The sequence below is a fragment of the Triturus cristatus genome, chromosome 2_2 (assembly GCF_964204655.1).
Source record: "Triturus cristatus chromosome 2_2, aTriCri1.1, whole genome shotgun sequence".
Classification (NCBI taxonomy): Eukaryota; Metazoa; Chordata; class Amphibia; order Caudata; family Salamandridae; genus Triturus; species Triturus cristatus.
The window spans coordinates 558,820,726-558,838,918 of NC_140582.1; positions in this window are offsets into that span (position 1 = coordinate 558,820,726).

Consider the following 18,193-nt stretch of genomic DNA (forward strand, 5'->3'; position numbering starts at 1 on the left):
ATAAGAAATGAACAGGCCTTCTCTTCTACATATGCAGTTAGGCCTTGCAAATTTAAACACACTACGAAATCACATTCTAAGCATTAATTCAACATGATCATCTTGTAAATAAGCAACCTACTTTTTTAATTCTAACGTGGCACACATTTAATCCATTACATTAATTTGTGAAAACTAATCATCTACATTATACTAAATACATTCACGATAACTTGCAACGTTAAACTTCGCAAAACGTTATTACACGTCTAACACTTATATGTTAAACGATTATAGCAAATACATTTCTATGGCGCTTCTAAACTTACATCGATTATATGCGGGTGCCGACTAACGGTGAATATGATGCACCCCTACAAATCTCAGAATCACATGGCGCTCTATCATGAGCATTGCTGTGAACATTTCAGAAACGTTGCGCACGAGTAAAAAGACGCCACCAATGACTCAGGTACACGTTGTTTAAAAGCAACATAACGTTGAGATAGCTCAGGGAAGTCACCTCCAAACTGCTTACGATTTGTCCTCTCACAATTTACAGCCTGGACAGAACATAGAAAAGACCTTCATATGAACATAAAGAGATAGTGTAAATCTGAACATTGCAGGTAATTTGACCAATGTGCCGCTTTCAAAAATAGAGATGAGGGAAGGTTTGTAATGCACTGACACATATTTATTTATTTACGTTTAGATTTTCCACACATTGAGTCAGATTAGAAAGTGAGAAGCCCTGATGAGAGTTCCATGAACCCCACTGGAACATGAAACACGTCGGCATTTTTTTGAGAAGTATTTCTCGAAGGAACTGATTGGCCTCTCCAATTGCTCCCTTACAGTCTATATGGGATCAAATTGTGCAAGTTTTCTGTCAAAACAATGTGTAACAATGTGTAAAGAGTACAGTGTATTATTGTAATTCTTTGTAAATATTGCACATTCACAGTTATGAATTTTGGTTTATTGGTTTGTTTAAAGATCGTGATTTTGAATGTATATAAATACAAAGTGTTTCCGACATGATCAGATGCTTTAAGATTTATAAGCAGTTTTGAAAATTTAAAAAGAAAAAAAGTTAAATAAATAACCAGATCTAAGCGTAATATAACACTGGTGCATCATGTGTATCTGTTGAATGAATGAGCAGGAACACTAAACGGTAGCAACGTAACTCCCCCAGTTTTTGTAGTATAAAAGGCCCCACCTCGCTACGGTCCCAGGGCCATACCTCCCTTTTGTGTAACTTTCTTAAAGTTGCATTTCCAAAATTGTAATTCAAAATCCGACTGCACCATAAATTTGAATTTTAAATTAGGATTCTAGAGACACCAAACATGAACCAGTTATAGCTTCCCGTTTGGAAATGATGCTTATAAAATCTAATAAGGTAATCCCATTGTTGTCCTATGGGAGATATAGACCTTGCAGTAGTGAAAAACAAATTAAAACTTTTTTCACTGCCAGGACATGTCCTGCTTTTCAAATACATTGCACCCTGTTCACTGGGCAGTCCAGTGCCTACTCCAGGGGTGGCTGATATGTATGAAAAAGGAAGCCCTCATCTCCAGCCGACTGGACTGTGGCAACTGTCTCTATGCAGGGATCGCAGCTCACCACTCACCTCCTCCAACGACTACAGACCATACAGAACGCCACAGCCAAACTCGTACTGGATCTCCCAAGATGAACCTACATCACCCCCTACCTCAGGGAACTCACTGGCTCTCTGTACAGAAAAGATGCCAGTTCAAGCTCCTGACCCATGCCCTTCCCACTGCAGGCCCACCAACTTGAGCCACCGCCTGTACTTCCATCAGCCCATGAGACACCTCCGCTTCACATCCCTTTCTCTAACCCTTACCCCCAACATCCGACTTAGCAGATACGAGGGTCGCTCCTTCTCATACCTAGCATGGAAGACATGGAACAAGCTACTCATTCATCTACGGATGTCCCCATTTCTTCTAGAGTTCTGAAAGTTCCTAAAAAACCTTGATATTTGACTAATCAACTGGACCCTGCCAGTGCCTGGATGTCCTCACAGGTGACAAGTAGCGCTCTACAAATCTACTGATTGATTGATTAAAGGGTTTGATCCTGGCAAGCAATGTAACTTTTCAGGTCAGCATGGCTATTTACTGCACAAACAGGCTTTGTAATGACAGGCTGTGTACATATTTGAAGAGATACTGAAGTGGGTGACACAATCAGAGCTGCAGGCCCACTATCATCACAGGTAGTACACTTCACTAGAGGCTACTAGAGGCTTGTAAGTTAATTAAATATGTCAATTGGGTATAAGCCAGTTGTACCATATTTGAAGGATAGAGCAAATATACTTTAGCACTGGTTAAGACTGGTAATGTGCACAGTCATAAGGCCAACAAAAACAAATTCAGCAGAAAGGGGAGGAGAAAGGCATAATATTTGGGGCTGACCCTGCAGAAAGGCCCAGGTACATGAGTATAGAAAATAGAGGAGGAGGAAGGAAAAAGGTTTGGGGATGACCCTGCAGAAAGGGCCATTTCCAACAATGCCCATGGCGTGTTGGTGGCTATTCGTGCCCTATAAAGGGTATTGCTGGCATGCAATAGTGGTATTTAGACATGCAATGCAGAGCGAAGTCATGTGTGGGAATAATATGTGTGAGCCACAAAAACTAAGCAATGGTAATCAGCATGAAATGTTTCTTTCTTGAAAATGATAAGCTTTTGTTTGATTAAAATGCGTCTATTTTTTCAAAATAAAAAGCTTGATCTAACAGCAAAATGTATTTCAAAAGGCGTATAAGACGAGAAATGGACCAAGAGTCAAATGATAATTACTTCTGCCGTCTGAGATAATAACCTGTAGGATTGGTATAAACTTTCTCTTATCCAAACTCATAAATTCTCTGTAATGTGAATGTGAGTAAAGCACTCATGTATGAGCGACCAAAGTCAGTGGAGTTCTGCTGTCCACAGCCCCAGGTTGTAAGATCTTTAATTTTCCATTTTAATCTTTACTTAATTACAGCGAATCCACTAATTAGATCCAATGTGGAATTGAAATTCGGTGAAATATAAAAGTGAAGAAAGATTCTAGGCCATGTGAATTTGCATTTTCTGAACCCCATGTATCACCCTTAGCTTGAAGATATTGTTTATATTGTTTAAGTAAATTCGTGCTGAAAAGTCACCATTTGCGACTATTTTGCAATACGTTCTAGGGTCTGGAGAACCTCTAAGAGCCCTGGAAGGGTCAGGCTCCCTTGGAAGGCCATCAAAATATTCAAATGATCACGAATGTTCCTTAAAAACCTATGGTTTTTTAACAAATTCATGTGAACATTGTTTTTAAAATGTGCTACTTAGCTGTTTAAAGTGCCTCGCCACTGAATTTGCTCTGGAGGAATCAGGACTAGGCATTTGTGCCCTGATATTTTAAAGGTCATTGGCGTCTGTGGAAATTATATTACTCTAGGATGGGCGATATTTTTTTAACGGATTGGGCAATTTTGCTATATTTTTTTGACATCTGTCGGGATTAAAGGAAAGAAGGTGAACAAGTTCATAGCAAATCCCGCTCAGATCCCACGATATCGCTTTTAAACAAGATTGCATGCAGTGCGTGGCTTTTTTGTTACAGTGAAACGGATAATTACATTAGCTTGCTCTGCTTCTGGCAATATGTCACGGAGAATTACAGCATATTATGCAACTGCAGCATGAAGCACCGAGGAGGCTCTGCTTGAATATGTCTCGGGTCGCTGCACAGATGATTGCTCCCTGTAGCTGACACAATTCTAAAGGAAATTGATTAGATTTACAAATGACACAGCAGTCACATCTGTTGCACGCTACAGCCAACTAATGTGACCTTAAATTCCAAGTCTTTTTCCTAATATTTCAATTTGCGTTCCCAGTGGATTTATTCATATCTCTGAAACTCTTCATGAAATCAACTCTCTGTGCTGCAACATGTTTTTCTATCACAAGTGATGGCAGCAGAAATTGTTTCTGCAGCATTACAATAGCATTTATAACTGGACTTGTACATTGCACGTCCCTCATGTATGTAAAATATATCCTGGGGGAGGAGGCGTGGCACCTCGTCCCAGGGTTTGCATTGTTTCAGTCCCCCGAGAGTAGCAGGCTCTCGACCCAGGGGTCCAGAAACATGTCTGCTGGTGAGAGGCACTCAGCCTGGATGCTAGCGTTAGGTCGTTTTTCAGGGGGCATCTCTAAGATGCTCTATGAGTGCATTTTCCATTAAATCCCACACTGGCATCAGTGTAGGTTTAATGTGCTGAGAAGTTTGATGCCAAATTGCCCAGTTTTCAGTGTAGCCATTATGGTGCTGTAGAGTTCATAATGACAAACTCCCAGCACCATATACTCTTAATGGCATTACTGGACTTACAATGTCTAAGAATTGGTTTAGACACGGTAGAGGAGAGGGCTCATGCACCTGTACCCTCACCACTGGTATAGTGCACCCGGCTAGAGGGGTGGCTGACCTATGCTGCACCAAAACACGCAGCCTGCAAAGGCAGTGTGTGTGTGTAAAGGTACAGGGCCTTTAAGGGTGGCAAAATACGGGGAAACAACGTTTACTTTGCGGATTTTACTCCGCGTTGCAAACACAACGCCGTCTTCACAATGACCGCGTTGTCACAATGCACTACCTTTACAATGCAAGTCGTTACAACGACTTGAGCTGGATAGCGCTCTAGGTTAAGGAATAGTATGATTTACTATTCCAACACTTTCCCTAGTGTTGCATACAGTGGAGTTGGAATAATAAATCATACAATTCCTAAGTCCAGCACCTTGCAGCCCTTAAAGGCCTCCCCTGGCCACAGTGCCTTTATTACCTGTGGTACCATTTACAAGGGACTGGCCTGTGGCCAAAGAGTGCCAATTGGGTTTTGTTTTTAATGCAGTTTAGGGAAAGAACATAGGCCCTGGGTACTTGTTTGGCAGGAACCCATGGCATACTCAGTCAAAGTACATCAGCAGTTTAGCAAAAAGTGGGGGTAACCATGCAAAAAGAGGGCACTTTGTTACAACATCAACATTTTGTGTTTGGCCTTGGTAGTGAGTGCACCAACAACATATACAAACATAGGTTGGTTTCTCTGTGGAACCTGCATTAAACTTTACTATTTCTCATGCAAAGTTATCCGTACTGACATATATGTTCTCTTGCTCTACACCTGGACATACCAAATCCTTATTACCCATAAGACACAACTTCAGGACCAAAGAAATGGAATTGTATATCATCACAAACTATTCAACCTCTGATACTGTCACGTACAAAAGTGCTTTTCTCTTTTCCCCTCAATACAACACTGGGCTTTTTACAAAGTAAAGTCTTCTAATTAAATTTCACATTTTTGAATGAAGAACAGTCAACATTTGGAAATGTTGAAAGGTGCTTGTGCACACTTTCTTGGACAGACACAACAGTGAATTTCCTTGTAAATTAGTATATTTCCTTATCTTGCATTGATCTAATCCTTGCAACTGTCTAATTTTCGGATTCACAATTTTACCTGGAAAATGCCGTAAAACCTATCTATGGGTTCCTGGCGAACACTACAAATACTGCTATACTCCTATTTATACACAGGGGCATGTCTACAACTTCCTTGTACTACTTTGGCTATCTCTTCCTCTACATTTCTGGGAGCCATCTCTTCTTTTGCAATGGGAGTCCCATCTTTGACATCATTGCATTGATCAGTTGTTTCAACTGCATGCACTAATCTGTTCTGTTGCAAGTAGTTTTCTTAAATAAAGAAAGGTTCAGTACTAGAAGTATGCTTCCATGCTATTCTGAAGATTTTACAAAGTTTACTTTTATTAACTAGTCTTTTTTTCTGTCTTTTCCTCTTCATAGACAGCACTATTTTGTCCAGAGTTCTCATTCTCTTCCGTGTCTAAATAAATAGTTTCCGCTTCACAGCAAATGCTTTATCAACTACGCTCTCCATATGTTGTTTTTGCATCAGTGTTTCCTGTCTCCTCTTATACTGCTTCATGTTTCGTACCAAATTCTGTATTACCGTACTGCGAAACATTCTCACTCTTATTTCCTTAAATTGTTTCTGTATTCTTATTAAACTAGTTGTTTCTTATAATATTTCTCACTTTGAATTTCACTTATTCCTTCTCCTTTCTGAGCTGAATTTGAACATCAATTTTTATTAGCATGTTTATGTACATTTTTCATTTTTCCACATACTTTTTATAGAAACTTCTTTGTTCTCTTACCAACAACTCTTTTCTCTTTAACTGCATTCTTCTCATTATGCGCCTTTTTCGCTGTCAGTTGTAACCAGACAGTACTGTTTCCTCAGTTTTTTTTTTCTTTTTGGGCATTGCTAATCTTCCTTTGTGAATTCAAGTAGATGTCTGAAAAGCGAATAAACAATATGTTTACTTTTGCATTACATAAAATTAAATTACTTACTATAAGCAATTAAGTAGCTACATAAGCAGTTATATCAGTGTGTAACAGGCAGTGTAAGTCTGCCACTTTGGATGTATAATGAGCATTTATGAGTTAGTGTATGGATCAATGACTTGCTGGCTGTGTTAGTGGGTGATGAGGTATGTAACTGTGTGTACAACTGGCTCTGTTACTGCTGTATACATAAGTGCTGAGAAGATGTGTGACTGGATGTGTAACAGCCTCTGATGCCCTCTCACTGGATGTGTGAATGGCTCTATAGTTTTCTCCATAGGTATGTGAGACTGGATGTATAACTGGACGTATGGGTCTGTAAGTGCATATGCAACTCACTGAAACTTCAAAGTACTTGTCTTACCTTTTAGGCAAACAGCACCCTGGCCTATGGGCTACCTGACCTATGGCCTAACATAGGGATGTCTTATATGTAGAAAAGGGGCTTTTAAGGCTTGTCAAGGGGTTTTAAATGCCAAGTCGGCCTGGCAGTAAAACTGCACACACAGGCTCTGCAGTAGCAGACGCAGGACTTTGTCCGCCCGCCATCCTGACGGAAAACGGGACTGCCCACCATATGTGCAGCGGTCCCGCCAGTGGCATCAGGATGCGCCCGCCACACTGGCGGGCACATCCCGCATTTTTCACATTGTGGCGGGCGGTGCTGCAAGCAGCTCCTGCCACAAGGTAAAAAATGCATGTTGTGCATTTGAATGCACAACGTGACAGGCACCGCACGGTGCCTGCCACCTTGTGCATGCAAATGCTGGGGGGTACCATAGGTATCCCTCATATGCACCCCCAACACCCTGGGCTTCTGCTACGGGCCCCTAACATCAAAGACCGCGATCCGTTGCCGCCATGGAAAGGCTCATATCCGCACTTCTCTTAATATGGATGGCGGTGTCTAACAGACACTGCCACCATGTTATGCTCTTTTTCCGCCCGGTCGTCGAGTCGACCGGGGGAAAAGCGGCAGAAGGTCTTTCCGTCCGCCGCAGACCCCCCAGCCATCATAATATGGCAGCGATTTTTGATGTATGGATGGCGGGCGGATCGCCCCAGCCGGCCCGGCGGTGACTGACTAAGGCTTAGCAAGGGGTTTTAAATGCCAAGTTGACCTGGCAGTAAAACTGCATACACAGACCCGAGACATGTTTAAAGGGCTACTTGTCTGGATGTGTGACTTGGTAGTGTCTGGTTTTCAGTACATATCTGAATGAGTGTGTCAGTCCCTATGTTGATGTGTTATTGAATATGTAAGTAACTATGCCAGAATATGACTAGCTATCTTAGTAACTCTATGGGTCTGTAAATGTGCATGTAAGTGGTTATATGGATTCCTCGGTTCACTGACAAAATATTGAGGTAAAAAATATAGAGGTAAAAAATATCGATGAAAAAATATAGAATGCAAAAATATTTATTCCCTGTACTTAAACAGGAAAGTACAAACATATTTAAAAAAATATCGATTCAAAAAATATAATTGTACAAAACAGCAAATTTGATATATACATAAAATAAAATAATAAATATTAAATATGTTAAATATGAAAATAAATATATAAAAAAATAAAGTATATTTAATATAAATGTTAAAAAATATAATAAATAAACTAAATAAAAAAAGTTACACACACAAACAGGATAACTTATATATATTTACTTTAAAACAATTAATAAACTATTGATTTTAATTTATTTTATCATTTTAAAATGATATAAACATTTACAAATATATATATATTCACTGAAAAAACCATAGATTTCAGGGACGTTATAGTTAGTTGGACATTTGACTCATATAAAACCAGAGAAAGTCGCCCGTTGTAGTTAGTTGAGCTAACTATAACTCGCGTGCCCGCAATGCACTGGTGATGACGTCACATATTACATCACTCATGACATGGTCTGTGACTTTCTCTGGTTTTATGTGAGTCAAATGTCCAACTAACGATAACGTCCCTGAAACCTATGGTTTTTTCAGTGAATTTCAAAGGTTTTTTAAATGCTAATTCCTAACTATAACGTCTGTAAAACCTATGGTTTTTTCAGTGAATTTCAAACGTTTTTTAAATGTTAATTTCATATTTTAATATTTATAAAACCTATATTTTTTCTATTTTTTGTAATATTTTGGAACTCTATTATCCTTTTTTTTAATTAATAAAAAAATATGTAATGTTTTATATCTTCACAAAACAAGTATCTATGGGGCATATTATCAAGCCAGGCAATAAAATTATCGCCGCTTTAGCGGCAGAAAACTGCCGCTAAAACGGCGATAATGGGCTTGATAATATGCTCTATGGAATTCCAATTGAAGCCCATGTTTAATTTTAGAAAACTGAAGTCCCGTACCGGTAATGTACCAAGCTCCATCAGCACGTGAATCCTATCCGCCATATTGCTCAACTCTAAAAGGATGCGCATTTTGTATCCGACGGGTCTGTGGCACCGCGTCGCACGTAACATCATATACGTATGTGGTCACGCCAGCTGCTACTTTGGTATGCGACGGGTACGCAGTACCAAGTCGTGCCTTATGTCATGTTCGTATGGGGTCACGCCCACTGCGCGTTGCGTATGCGATGAGTGCACAATGCCAGGCCCTGTGTTATGTCATAGACATATGGTGTCGCGCCGGGTATGTCATTCCCTAAATTTTTTTGTCTAAAAACTATATCTAAATAAGTTTAAAGTGTATATGAGAACAAGCGATAATCTAAAATATTTTAAACATTTATATATTTTTAACTGTAATAAACGTATATTATGGTCAATATATTTTCTCAAAATCGCGTCTGGTGCGGCCTGCTTGGGCGCTCGGTGCTCGATTGCCATGTGACCTTAAAGAAAAGCATTTGATTGGTTCATAACATTTCCCATTGTAACAGTTGGAGGACCCCACCCATTTTAGTCATTCTCTCTACAGCGTTTGAAGAGAGACTCCTCTTCTGCTTAGAGAGCTTTTTTGAAACCTTTTGCTATGTACGCATATCTGACACTACACACAACACGCAACCATCATCTTCATCAATATTCATGCTCTGTAAAGTAGCCTTCCACCTGTGATAACCATGCATCTAAAAGTTACATAACAGAACTTTTCCCCCCTGCCAGAGGTAACATGGTTGCATCCTCTGTCCACAGCACAATGTAATGTGGTACAGCCCAGGGGCAGTATCATGCATAGATAATGAACAAACGGACACAGATAGATAGTGGAAGTGGGTACGGGCACATGCGCTCAACTCCTTTTTATTACCAGGGTCACATATCCAGTGACACCTGTGCTGAATGCGTGTGGGGTGAGTGTAAACCAGCCCTCAGGGAATGGTTGCAGCTAGCATCAACTACAACAGTAATCATTGGATCACACACAGAGATTCAATAATTAAAGGGTCAATACTTTGTGCTGCAGTAAGGTAGGGACGCTAGATGTGAAATAATACAGAAAAGATTCTATCGTAAAAGAACCATAACTTGTGGTATACTGAGATACAGGCAGTAGATCTGAAATAATACACAAAAAGATTGTATCATAAAGGGTCCATGAGGTCTAGTGCACTCAGATAGCCACATCAAAAGCATTCAGCATGTGCACAGCCAGTATGATGCGTGCTGCGGGTGGGCCGTACTAGGAGCAATGTCTGTTGCCTACAACACTACATCATCTGCAATAGCGACTCGATCTGAATTGTAAACACTGCTGTCTGCAGTGTAGGCCAGAGAGCGGTCAGCAAGGGCCCACAGCCACTTGGCGTTGACTTGAGCTGTCCTGTTTGCCGTACGCGAAGCAACAAAAACCGTGTGTGGACCCTGTGATGATACGTATGTGTGGTTCGGACAGAGCGCACTGGAGCAATGTCTTTTGCCTACAGGACTGCGTCATCTACAATAGAGACTCGATCTGAATTGTGAACACTGCTGTCTGCAGTGTAAATTGAAGGCAGTAGTGAGCACAGTCTCCCATGAATACTTTTTCTCACTTCCTCTTCACAAAATACAACAACATAAATTACACAAAACTCTCCAATAAATAAATCAAAACAATTCGAATTGCGGTCTCTGCTGTCCACTGTGTAGACTCTTATTCAGTGTTCTTTACCACTACCAAGAAGAATTTGGTCATTGTACTAGACCTATAAGTCATCTTAAAAAAGTTCTTCAAGCAAGTATACTAAAAGGCTATTGTGTATATTTCAATAGACGTTGTAGTTAGTTGCCTACTGGATTCTGTAATTAAACAATCACCACTCGATCTGAATTTTGAGCCCTGCTGACCGCATTGTAGGCTAGAGGAAGTGGTCATTAACACCTCACAGCCACATGCTGTTGGATTCGAAAGCATGGAGTTGGTTGCACCTGATCGGAGGGGGTACACACAAATCATCACAAACTTTAACTTCTGACATCCTCAATCACAGAATCAAGACCCCGTTTCATTGTTCCGACCTGTTGTACCGCGGTGTACCCCAGCGACTGCAGTCATCCAAGCCCAATGATCATGTGCAGCAATTAGCTACGGAAGCACACAGTCTGATGCACCTCAACGGAGGGAGTTCTGTAAAAAAAAAAAGCAGCAGGTAATATCGGACATCGTCCATTTTGGGATCAAGACACCGTTACACTGTTGGGACCTAGAGTTGGTTGCACCTGGTCAAAGGGAGTACCTTCATCTCCACTCTCAGATACAGTTCTAACATCATCCATTGTGGGATCAAGACCCTGTTTCACTGTTCGGACCTGCTGTACCGCGGTGTACTCCACCGACTGCAGTCAACCAAGCCCAATAATCATGTGCAGCAGTTAGCTACGGAAGCACAGAGTGTGATGCACCTCAACGGAGGGAGTTCTGTAAAAACTAAGCAGCACGTAATATCGTACATCGTCCATTTTGGGACCAAGACACCGTTCCACTGTTGGGACATAGATTTGGTTGCACCTGTTCGAAGGGAGTACCTTCATCTCCACTCTCAGATGCAGTTCTAACATCGTACATTGTGGGATCAAGACCCCCGTTTCACTGTTCCGACCTGCTGTACCACGGTGTACTCCACCGACTGCAGTCAGCCAAGCCCAATGATCATGTGCAGCAATTAGCTACGGAAGCACAGAGTCTGATGCACCTCAACGGAGGGAGTTCTGTAAAAAACAGCAAGCAGCAGGTAATATCAGACATCGTCCATTCTGGGATCAAGACACCGTTCCACTGTTGGGACCTAGAGTTGCTTGCACCTGGTCGAAGGGAGTACCTTCATCTCCACTCTCAGATATAGTTCTAAAATTGTCCATTGTGGGATCAAAACACCGTTTCACTGTTGGGACCTAGAGTTGGTTACACCTGGTCGAAGAGAGTACCTTCATCTACACTCTCAGATGCAGTTCTAACATCGTCCATTCTGGGATCAAGACACCGTTCCACTGTTGGGACCTAGAGTTGCTTGCACCTGGTCGAAGGGAGTACCCTCATCTCCACTCTCAGATGTAGTTTTAACATCATCCATTGTGGGATGAAGACACCGTTCCACTGTTGGGACCTAGAGTTGGTTACACCTGGTCGAAGGGGTTACCTTCATCTGCACCGTCAGATGCAATTTTAACATCATCCATTGTGGGATCAAGACACCATTCCACTGTTGGTACCTGTTGGACTACTGTGTTAGTAGTCTACAGAGCACTCCACAGTGCTGGGCCTCAGGCTGGGCGCTGTCTGCCTGTGTCGCGGTAGCCAGCGTTGATCTCAAGAGCCTTCTCAGCTCGCAGACCTCGGCCCAAAAGCTTCCGCCAGCACGTGGTGGGCCCTCTTTCCCATATGGAGGTGTCGAAAGGTGAACTGTGGGGCATATTTACGTTGCAGCGGCCATGACGGTTTCTGGGTAGCAGCAGGCTGAGAGCATTATTCCTGCAGCCACCTTCGCTCACTGCACCAGCCTCGTGGTGGTGTAAGCTGCGCAGATCTGACAGACATGTTTGCCATTCCGGAAGAGAGAGAACCACACCCAGAGAAACGTGCCTTTTATTCATACCCCTACGCTAGCCTTGCATACGTCAAGCCAGCCCACTATGCTAAAGATTTGGGGGGGAGGGGTCACGTACTTGCTATGTTTTCGTAATCTTCCCTACTGACTGTACTATCATGGTTGCGTCCACTGTCCACTTCACTCAATAGACTATCAGTGTATGTTGACATTTACATGTCTATGCTCTGCATACTCAAGTCTGTCCGGCACAGCCCCTCAACACTTTGCATTGTATACTTTTATAATCGAGAATCACTTGCCACCTTTGCACATACTTTGCTCCCATCCCTCCCCGCATTCTGCATTGTGTGGCAGAGGTGCATGCCATGGTTGGTTTGTGTACATGGCTAGCCACGGTTCCCACAGTACGTAGTGTTGTTGTGTCTGCTAGGTGTACATGTTGTTTGCCATGTTGGATGTGATTATAAAAGGTAGCGTGTTTACTTACGAGTAGTGGTTTCTCCCATTTACATACTGATGTCTTAAAGAGGGTACAGAAGTTTTTCTCACAGGTGAAAAGTGCGACCACAATGGCAGTCATTCATTACTATGCAAGAATGTCCAACTGCACGACGTTTCTAAGCTTACAGCCCCCAATCTTGCATGCTTTCTTAAAAGCACACCAACTCCCACAATCAGACCAACATTCACACAGCTTTCTAACGGCAGTTACCTGCTTCTTAATAACATGGACTGCTAAGGAATGTGAGCTAGCTTACCGTATGTCCTTACTGATTCAAACGGGTAACTTCCTGTGGCAATCTCTATTCCCACCCACACAAGGTAACTCCCTAATTTAAACTTGGCCTTCAATACCTACTTTGAAAACAGATTTTATTAAACTGAGCAAACTGAAAGCGCTTTTGTTTCAAACAGAAGTGTCCCTCACTTCTCCAAAAGTAATTTATCGACTGCAGATAGCACGAACTTCAAGTAAAATACACTCCCTTTTAAATACGAACCTCCCATTAAACTTTGTGAATTGTTACACAATTTTCAACACATCTGACATTTAAGGTCTGGCACACTTTTTAACACAGGCTTCCAAACTGTTTTTAGTCTAATACCAGACTTCATTCATTCGATCATCTTTGGAATAACAGGAACAGTACCTATAATTCTCGCTCTGTTTGCGACCATCCTACTACTATTTTAGCTTGTTAAAAATGGCTGCGCTCCCTGTGGTAACAAGCATGTCCAACAGAATACGCCTCTACGCAAAGCTACATCAATACCGTGAAAAAATGGAACAACTTTTCGGCTGCCTGCCTCTATCTATTATCGGAGCCAGCTACAACATGACATTTATTTACACATATTCAATCTGCGTGCAACCATCTTTTTATTGCAAAACTTGCCCAATCGACTGGCGAATGGATCTATGCCTTGCCAACATCCCAGCAAATGCTCCCAATATCGAGCAGGTAATGGAGTATCTTGAAAACCATGAACTTGATTGTTCGGGCAGTGGAGCAATGGCGGATGCAACGCAAAAAGGTATCCTGGCGGAATGGGATTTCTGCGTAGCCAAGAAAGATCTCCTGCAACGTGCAACCTTTGACAACATCGCAGATTGCCTGCCAATTCAAATTGCCGCTCCCACATTCGAGGAACATTACTGTCCCTTCGTCGATATGAATTGGATCGCTTCGCTTTTCTCACACGATGGCAACAATCGCCTCTTGGAACATTACGCATCTCAAGCCACTGAAAAACCTCCGGACTGCAATCTCCAAGACTTGTAAGAAATTCACTTTATTCTTGGATTGATTTCTTCCAACTTTTTAGACTTTTTCCTATAAATTTTTTTTTATACATTTCAATTGAACTATTTTCATATAATAACTTTCTAAGTATGCTTAGGCATTTGAACTCTGTTTTCATTATTGGCCCTTACGTCTCCAGACTAACCAGGGATGGATGATGTATGGCCTATGCAAATACGCTATTTACTTGCTAAATTACCCTAAACCCGACATCCATTTTGAAACCATGTCAATTCTTTGTACACATGTCTCTCTGCCTGCCTGTTATCCACGAAGCCCTTTCACACAAATTAGTTCATCTCCAGCCTCTGCTCATGAGCTGGCGATCAAGATAAAAAAACACGGCATTGTTAAGGAACTGGTTGGCACAGTGTGGTAATCGTATCCTACCTTTATTTTCATTCTATAATTTAGTCATTCATGTCTAATAGGTATTGTTTTTGTCACATGGAACTGTAACATGTAATGTGGAATTGACTGATGCAGGAGCTTAGGTTTGAATACAGCAGAAGCGGTTGGAGTTTGCCTCAGCTGGATGCCTTAGCTCTTGCACCAGTGGGTCCATTTATGGCACTTTAATAAAGACACTTTTTATATAACGCACAGACTCTATCGCTTTATCCCACACAGCCACTTTCTTAAACACACCTGATTTCACCATTTGTCTTCTGTGGCATTGCAACATTCTGCATTATATTCTTTATTCCTGCTTGCTAAAACACTCCATTCGAGTCTTCAGACCGGTAGGGATGAGTAGTTTGCTTCCCACTAAACCCATACTAACACCACTTGCACAGCTATGCTACAGCGGCCAGTATGCTACAGCACCCAGAGCACATCAGATAACAGCAATCAGCTCACGGTTTCATCCTCGAGTGTACTGGCACCGCACCTCAGCACCATCTCAGTCTGGGCAAAACAGCACTTTCACACCGCTAGGGGTGAATACTTCACTTCACACTCCCTGTATAGCACACCCTAACCACCCCAAAGAGCTCACAGCGCTGTAGTCTAAACCCATACTAACACCACTTGAACAGCTATGCTAAAGTGGCCAGTATGCTACAGTACCCAGAGCACATCAGTTTACAGCAATCAGCTCATGGTTTCATCCCAGAGTGTAGTGGCACCTCACCTCAGCACCATCTCACTCTAGGCTAAACAGCACGATAGGGGTGAATACATCGCTTCACACTCCCTTTGTAGCACACCCTAACCACCCCACAGACCTCACAGCGCTTCTACCCTCCTCTTTCCTACTCTTTTTGCCCTTTTTCCCCCTTACTCGCTTCAACGGAATCACAAAATGGCTGCCAACACTTCGTAGTTGCAACCGCTCGCAGCCAATAAGCAGCAAGTTCGTGCTCGTAACGCCTCAGCCAATCAGATGGCAGAATTCCCAAATATCGATATCTGTAAATTTCAATATTTCTCCAAAACTACTGAATGGATTTACACCAAATAAACAAAAGCGTGCTTTCTAGACCAAGACCCTTCTCCCTGCCAAATTTGGGGTAATTCTGTTCAGCCGTTCGACCTGTAGCCTTGTCTAAAATTTCCTATGGAAATTAACATGGTGAAAACACGTTTTGGTATCCTCCTTTTTTCTCGGCCCCCCTTTGACGAATCACCCCCAAACTTTCAACATAGGAGCTGATATGAACAAAGAATTAGTTTGGAAAATTTAATGGAGATTCATCAAACGATGCCTGTTATAAGCAAAACAAAAAAGGCTCTTCCTATGGAAACTTGGTCCTAACTATAACTACCTACTGGTGACCACCAGTAGGTAATACATATATATATTCCAAAACCAAAGAACGGGTCCTACTGCGAACGAGCCCATGGTCAGGTGGTGCGTAATGCCGGAAACCCGGATCCGGACAAAATTAATCCAACTAGTTGCAAAGTAAGACGCACTCTCAAAGGGTCCAGTGCAATGCAGAAGCTCTTTATTGCTCTTAACATTATATATATATATATATATATATATATATATATATTAATATTAGCTACTGGCGGTCGCCAGTAAGTAGTTATAGTGAGAATCTAGTTTCCATAGGAAAAACATTTTTTGATTTGCTAATAACTTTGGCGTCATTTGACAAATCTTCGCGAAATTCTCCAAAAAAAGGTCTATCCAGGTCAGCTCCTATCCTGAAAGTTTGGCGGTGATTCGTCAAGCGCGGCCCCCCTACCCTTTTAAAAACGCAAAACTGTAGATGTGGGTATGCCTCGGGGGAGCGGGTCCCAGAGGGGAATGTAAATTAATGAAAGTTAACGTTTTGTTTTTTTTTCCAAAAAAGTTTGGAGTCACGATCCTAGCGCAGTTTTCAGCGTGACCCCCTAGTGTGAACACGAAGGGTGTGCGAATCTCAGCGTGGCCTCCTAGTGTGAACACGCTGGGTGTGTGGCTCTCAGCACAGCCTCCTAGGGTGAACGCGCTGGGTGTGCGACTCTCAGCGCTGCACTCGAGTACTTCTCAGGTCTTTAAAACACTGAGGGGCATATTCTCAAGGACACATCACCGAGTTAATGGCACTTTATCGCAGCCAAAATGGTGATAAATTTAACGCACCATTCACAAGCTGGCGCAAACAGACCATATCACCAGTTTACCAGCGATAGCAGCCTCAAAAAACATCGTCACAGATTACCCCGGCAAATATCGCTGAAGAGATACAGAGTAGGCGTTCCCATGCAAAAAGCAGCAAACACACCACTTCGCAACATTCTCAACGACCAGAAAGATCGGTGAAGAGAACACAAAATAGGCCATAAGGTGTGTTAGCACCAGGAAGTTTACACCTGCTCTGACCTGGTGTAAAGTCGGACTACAACCTGCAACATGAAAGGGAGCCCAGCCCACAGTCACACCTGAACAACAACAGATGCCATGGAGACAACGATCATGCAGCTCGGACACCCAAGAGTGCCCCGACACCCCCTGCCACCACCCCCTTGTCCGCCATCCCCCCTGACCCCCTGACAAACAAATGTGACAGCAACCTTCCGAAATCTGGAACGTAACAAATCCGCTGATGTCGCACAATTATAACAATCAAGATGCATGTGAGGTTGGACAAATGAGAATCACAGTCATCTATGGATTTACATATAAAACATTTTATTTACAGAAATCAACAAAATAAAAGTAGGTACAGCCATGGCGTGTCATCCCTCGACAATCTGTGAATCACAGCCTGCAAGACAAAAAGCAAGATAAGATTGTGCGTCATGCGCCTATCAAAGGAGAGAGAGAGAGAGAGAACGAGAAAGAGTGAGAGAAAGAGAGAGAGAGAGAGGAAGAGAGAGAGAAAGAGTGTGATAGAGAGAAAGGAAAAGATGGAGAGGGAGACGGAGTGCCGACACTGCGGACAATATAGAATCAGTAATGGCAGAGTACATACAACTGCACACGCCTTCATCGCTGTCCCACCCCTGCACACCCAGGCTGCTCCTCACCATCCACTCCTACAGCCCAGAGGTGTCTGTCCGCCCCTGTGCACCCAGGTTGCTGCACCCCATCCACTCCCGCCACCCAGAGGTGTCTGCCCGCCCCTGCGCACCCAGGCTGCTGCACACCATCCACTCCCACTGCCTAGAAATGTCTGCCCGTCCCTGCGCACCCAGGCTGCTGCACACCATCCACTCCCACCGACCAGAGGTGACTGCCCACCCGTGCGCACTCAGGCTGCTGCACACCATCCACTCCCACTGCCCAGAGGTGACTGTCCGCCCCTGCGCACCCAGGCCTCACTGCTCTCCTTCCGCAACCTGCGTGTAGAAAAGAGGGCCCATCACATGCCGCTGCAAGCCCCAAGCCCAGGACCCGCAGACAGGGCACCCTCCATATCATGCAGCCCCGCTCCGCAGGCCACCAGGTTTCACATTTGGTGCTGGGTCTTGATTTCGCCATGGCAGAGGACATACCAGTGAACCCAG